Source organism: Mustelus asterias, chromosome 4 (assembly GCF_964213995.1).
Source record: "Mustelus asterias chromosome 4, sMusAst1.hap1.1, whole genome shotgun sequence".
Lineage (NCBI taxonomy): Eukaryota > Metazoa > Chordata > Chondrichthyes > Carcharhiniformes > Triakidae > Mustelus > Mustelus asterias.
In genome coordinates this window covers 17,601,058-17,607,057 of record NC_135804.1, presented here as the reverse complement: position 1 = coordinate 17,607,057, position 6,000 = coordinate 17,601,058, and the positions used below count along the sequence as shown (strand labels likewise).

Below are 6,000 nucleotides of genomic sequence, written 5' to 3'. Positions count from 1 at the left end.
CGTTCTTTTACACAGTGACCAGTCTCCAATTCCATGATTCTATCTTGTGTCCTGGAGTGACCTTTGACTCAAATTAAGCCTAAAGTCCTGGTGAGGCCATTCCTGCTTTACTCTCCTAATTTATAGTTTTGTTTAATCATTCTCTTGGCTGATAACTTTCCTGCACTCATCCCAATATCTTTATATTTAAAATATCTTCTTGAAATTCAATAAGCTCTGATCTTCACTGAGCAGTGCATGGTTTCAGAGGGGCGTTGCGATGGTAACCGGGGATGGGTCCCAGTCGTGATCCGGTGGCGGCTGACTGGACGGACTGTCCAACCCTGCAACAGGAACACGGGCTCCTATTGGTCGCCCGTCACGTCAATCATGTGACGTCATCGGCCTTCCGCTGAGATCCGCCGGAGAGGAGCCGGTAAAGAAATGCCGGTCGCCAACAGCGGGCAAGCGGCCCTGAGAGTGTGTGAGAGCCAGCGCTCGCAGACAGGAGCAGCCAGATACTCTAGCCCGGTAAATGGCAGGCCCCTGGTGTTGTGATAGAGACGGACAGTGTCGGGGCCGAGAAGCGGCCCCGGGGGGGTTGACACGAAGAGAAATCCTGACCGCCAAGGTTCGGGAGGCGCATGCGCCAGCTCTATGCTCGTGGTGGAATGGAAGTGCGCAACTTCACCCCGCGCGCCCCTCCCCCCGCGCGCCCCTCCCCCCGCGCGCCCCTCCCCCCGCGCCGTCCTGCCCCCGCGCCGCCCCGCCCCCGCGCCGCCCCGCCCCCGCGCCGCCCCTCCCCCGCCCCCCCCCGCCCCCGCGTCGCCCCTCCCCCCCCCCCGCCCCCGCGTCGCCCCTCCCCCCGCACCCGCGCCGCCCCTCCCCCCGCACCCGCGCCGCCCCTCCCACGCGCCGCCCCGCCCCCGCGCCGCCCCTCCCCCGCGCCGCCCCGCCCCCGCGCCGCCCCTCCCCCCGCGCCGCCCCTCCCCCCGCGCCGCCCCTCCCCCCGCCCCCGCGCTGCCCCTCCCCCCGCCCCCGCGTCGTCCCTCACCCCGCCCCCGCGCTGCCCCTCCCCCCGCCCCGTGCCGCCCCTCCCCCCGCCCGCGCGCCTCCCCCGCCCCCGCGCCGCCCCTCCTCGTGCCGCCGCTCCCCCCGCGCCACCCCCGCCCCCGCGCCGCCCCTCCCCGCGCCGCCCCGCCCCCACGCCGCCCCTACGCCGCCCCCGTGCCGCCCCTCCCCCCGCCCGCGCGCCGCCCCTCCCCCCGCCCGCGCGCCGCCCCTCCCCCCGCCCGCGCGCCCCTCCTCCCGCCGCCGCTCCCCCCCGCCATCCCGCCCCCGCGCCGCCCCTCCCCCCGCCCCCACGCCGCCCCTCCTCCCGCCGCCACTTCCCCGCCCGCCCCCGCACCGCCCCTCCCCCCGCCCCCGCGCCGCCCCTCCCCCCCACCCCGCGCCGCCCCTCCCCCCCACCCCGCGCCGCCCCTCCCCCCCACCCCGCGCTGCCCCTGTCCCCGTGCTGCCCCTCGCCCCCCCGGCCGCCCCTGCTGCCACCCCACCCCCCGAGCGGCCCCTCCCCCCACGCCGCCCCACACCCTGCGCCGCCCCTCCCCCCGTGCCGCCCACCCCCCTCCCCGCGCGCCACCCACCCCCCTTCCCCCACCCCCAAGCCGCCCCTCGCCCCGCCCCCCGCCCCATGCCGCCCCTCCCCACGCTGTCCCTCCCCGCGCCGCCCCTCCCACCGCCCCTGCGACGCACCCACGCCGCCCCTCACCCCGTGCCGCCCCTCCCCCCGTGCCACCCCTCCCCCGCCCCTCCCCCCATGCAGCCCCTCCCCGCGCTTCCCCTCCCTTCACCACCGCACCAGGCTGCCCCCGCGCCGCCCTCCCCCGCCCCCACGGCGCCCCTCCCCCTGCCCCCACGCCGCCCCTCCCCCCGCCCCGCCCCAGCGCCGCCCCGCCCCCGTGCCCCCCGCATCGCCCCGCCCCTGTGCCGCCCCTCCCCCGCCCCCGCGCTACCCCGCCCCACACCCTGCCCCCGTGCCGCCCCTCCTCCGGTGCCGCCCCTCCACCGCGCCGCCCCTCCCCCACGCCGCCCCTCCCCCTGCCCCCGCGCCGCCCCTCCCCCTGCCCCCGCCCCGCCCCCTGCCCCCGCGCCGCCCCTCCCCCTGCCCCCGCGCCGCCCCTCCTCCCGTGCCGCCCCTGCGCCGCCCCTCCCCCTGCCCCCGCGCCGCCCCTCCTCCCGTGCCGCCCCTGCGCCGCCCCTCCCCCTGCCCCCGCGCCGCCCCTCCCCCCGTGCCGCCCCTCCCCGTGCCCCCGCGCTGCCCCTGCCACCGCGCCGCACCTCCCCCTGCCCCCGCGCCGCCCCTCCCCCTGCCCCCGCGCCGCCCCTCCCCCTGCCCCCGCGCCGCCCCTCCCCCTGCCCCCGCGCCGCCCCTCCCCCTGCCCCCGCGACGCCCCTCCCCCTGCCCCCGCGCCGCCCCTCCCCCTGCCCCCGCGCCGCCCCTCCCCCTGCCCCCGCGCCGCCCCTCCCCCTGCCCCCGCGCCGCCCCTCCCCCTGCCCCCGCGCCGCCCCTCCCCCTGCCCCCGCGCCGCCCCTCCCCCTGCCCCCGCGCCGCCCCTCCCCCTGCCCCCGCGCCGCCCCTCCCCCTGCCCCCGCGCCGCCCCTCCCCCTGCCCCCGCGCCGCCCCTCCCCCTGCCCCCGCGCCGCCCCTCCCCCTGCCCCCGCGCCGCCCCTCCCCCTGCCCCCGCGCCGCCCCTCCCCCTGCCCCCGCGCCGCCCCTCCCCCTGCCCCCGCGCCGCCCCTCCCCCTGCCCCCGCGCCGCCCCTCCCCCTGCCCCCGCGCCGCCCCTCCCCCTGCCCCCGCGCCGCCCCTCCCCCTGCCCCCGCGCCGCCCCTCCCCCTGCCCCCGCGCCGCCCCTCCCCCTGCCCCCGCGCCGCCCCTCCCCCTGCCCCCGCGCCGCCCCTCCCCCTGCCCCCGCGCCGCCCCTCCCCCTGCCCCCGCGCCGCCCCTCCCCCTGCCCCCGCGCCGCCCCTCCCCCTGCCCCCGCGCCGCCCCTCCCCCTGCCCCCGCGCCGCCCCTCCCCCTGCCCCCGCGCCGCCCCTCCCCCTGCCCCCGCGCCGCCCCTCCCCCTGCCCCCGCGCCGCCCCTCCCCCTGCCCCCGCGCCGCCCCTCCCCCTGCCCCCGCGCCGCCCCTCCCCCTGCCCCCGCGCCGCCCCTCCCCCTGCCCCCGCGCCGCCCCTCCCCCTGCCCCCGCGCCGCCCCTCCCCCTGCCCCCGCGCCGCCCCTCCCCCTGCCCCCGCGCCGCCCCTCCCCCTGCCCCCGCGCCGCCCCTCCCCCTGCCCCCGCGCCGCCCCTCCCCCTGCCCCCGCGCCGCCCCTCCCCCTGCCCCCGCGCCGCCCCTCCCCCTGCCCCCGCGCCGCCCCTCCCCCTGCCCCCGCGCCGCCCCTCCCCCTGCCCCCGCGCCGCCCCTCCCCCTGCCCCCGCGCCGCCCCTGCCCCTGCCCCCGCGCCGCCCCTGCCCCCGCGCCGCCCCTCCCCCTGCGCCGCCCCTCCCCCTGCCCCCGCGCCGCCCCTCCCCCTGCCCCCGCGCCGCCCCTCCCCCTGCCCCCGCGCCGCCCCTCCCCCTGCCCCCGCGCCGCCCCTCCCCCTGCCCCCGCGCCGCCCCTCCCCCTGCCCCCGCGCCGCCCCTCCCCCTGCCCCCGCGCCGCCCCTCCCCCTGCCCCCGCGCCGCCCCTCCCCCTGCCCCCGCGCCGCCCCTCCCCCTGCCCCCGCCCCGCCCCTCCCCCTGCCCCCGCCCCGCCCCTCCCCCTGCCCCCGCCCCGCCCCTCCCCCTGCCCCCGCCCCGCCCCTGCCCCCGCCCCCGCCCCCGCCCCTGCCCCGCCCCCGCCCCTGCCCCGCCCCGCCCCTGCCCCGCCCCCGCCCCTGCCCCGCCCCTGCCCCTGCCCCGCCCCTGCCCCTGCCCCGCCCCTGCCCCTGCCCCGCCCCTGCCCCCGCGCCGCCCCTGCCCCCGCCCCGCCCCTGCCCCCGCCCCGCCCCTGCCCCCGCCCCGCCCCTGCCCCCGCCCCGCCCCTGCCCCCGCCCCGCCCCTGCCCCCGCCCCTGCCCCCGCCCCGCCCCCGCCCCCGCCCCCGCCCCGCCCCCGCGCCGCCCCCGCGCCGCCCCTGCCCCCGCGCCGCCCCTGCCCCCGCGCCGCCCCTGCCCCCGCGCCGCCCCTGCCCCCGCGCCGCCCCTGCCCCCGCGCCGCCCCTGCCCCCGCGCCGCCCCTGCCCCCGCGCCGCCCCTGCCCCCGCGCCGCCCCTGCCCCCGCGCCGCCCCTGCCCCCGCGCCGCCCCTGCCCCCGCGCCGCCCCTGCCCCCGCGCCGCCCCTGCCCCCGCGCCGCCCCTGCCCCCGCGCCGCCCCTGCCCCCGCGCCGCCCCTGCCCCCGCGCCGCCCCTGCCCCCGCGCCGCCCCTGCCCCCGCGCCGCCCCTGCCCCCGCGCCGCCCCTGCCCCCGCGCCGCCCCTGCCCCCGCCCCCGCCCCCGCCCCGCCCCCGCCCCCGCCCCGCCCCCGCCCCACCCCTGCCCCGCCCCCGCCCCACCCCTGCCCCGCCCCCGCCCCACCCCTGCCCCGCCCCTGCCCCCGCCCCGCCCCTGCCCCCGCCCCGCCCCTGCCCCCGCCCCCGCCCCGCCCCTGCCCCCGCCCCGCCCCTGCCCCCGCCCCCGCGCCGCCCCCGCCCCCGCGCCGCCCCCTCCCCCGCCCCCGCGCCGCCCCCTCCCCCGCCCCCGCGCCGCCCCTCCCCCCGCCCACACGCCGCCCCGCCCACACGCCGCCCCGCCCACGAGCTGCCCCTCCCCCACTCCCCCGCCGCCCCACCCCTCACCCCGCCCCCGCGTCGCCCCTCACCCCGCCCCCATGCCACCCCTCACCCCGCCCCCGCCCCGCACCGCCCCACCCCTCACCCCGCCCCCGCATCGCCCCTCACCCCGCCCCCATGCCGCCCCTCACCCCTCCCCGCACCGCCCCTCCCCACGCCGCCTCCGCCCTGCCCCGGCGCCGCCTCCGCCCTGCCCCGGCGCCGCCTCCGCCCTGCCCCGGCCCCGCCTCCGCCCTGCCCCGGCGCCGCCTCCGCCCTCTTTTCCCCCCCTCGAACCCCAACACTGCCCCCTCTTCCCCCTCGCTCGCAACCCCGGCGCTGCCCCCTCCCTCGTTCCCCCCCCCTCGTTCCCCCCCCCCTCGTTCCCCCCCCCTCGTTCCCCCCCCCTCGTTCCCCCCCCCTCGTTCCCCCCCCCTCTTTCCCCCCCCCTCTTTCCCCCCCCCTCTTTCCCCCCCCCTCTTTCCCCCCCCCACCCAATGACCTCAACCCTGGTGCTGCCCTCTCCCCCAAATCCCACTGCGAGCCAACCAGGAAACAAATCCCATGTACTTTTATTTTACATGCTAATCTCTTATGTGGGACTTTGTCGAAAACCTTCTGAAATCCCAAATAAACCACATCCACTGGCTCACTATTGTCAACTCTCCTTGTTACATTATTGAAGAATTCCAGCAGATTTTTTAAGCATGATTTCCCTTCCATAAATCCATCCTCCCCATCTACACTGCCTTTTCCACACTCCCTCCCCCATTCAGACTGCCCATCCCACATCCCCTCCCCTGTTCACACAGCCCTCTCTACACCCCCTCCCCAATCCACACAGCTCCCACTCCCCCATCCACACTGGAATCAACACCATCATTCCCCACTGGCACCCCCTCCCCCAATCCACAGTGGTCCTTCCCCACTGCCCCCTCATCCACAAAGCCCCCCCTCCCCCCCAACCCTTCCTGTAAGGATGGGGGGAGGGGTTAAGAGTCTATTCAAATGCCAGTAATAATGTGAAATCTGACTTTGAGAAGTACTTGAGGCTGATTGTAACTCCTGATAAGTTTACACAATATTGATTTTGATATTTAACAAGAAGATGCTGTGTCTGCAATCTGTCGAACGTAAAATTCAATGGTTATTTCCTCGTGCAGAGTTGATAATGTAGGCAGATGTGTCAGC

The 6,000-nt window shown here is 80.9% G+C and overlaps 1 protein-coding gene across 1 annotated transcript in view; it reads left to right on the top strand.

Moving 5' to 3' along the window:
• The first annotated feature begins 388 nt into the window (after positions 1 to 388).
• klhl36 (kelch-like family member 36) overlaps positions 389 to 6,000 on the top strand; it is a 37,933-nt gene continuing 32,321 nt past the window's right edge. The window contains exon 1 of the mRNA XM_078210598.1: positions 389 to 510. The gene's annotated coding sequence lies outside the window, so the exon portion shown is untranslated. The remainder of the gene's footprint in view (positions 511 to 6,000) is intronic.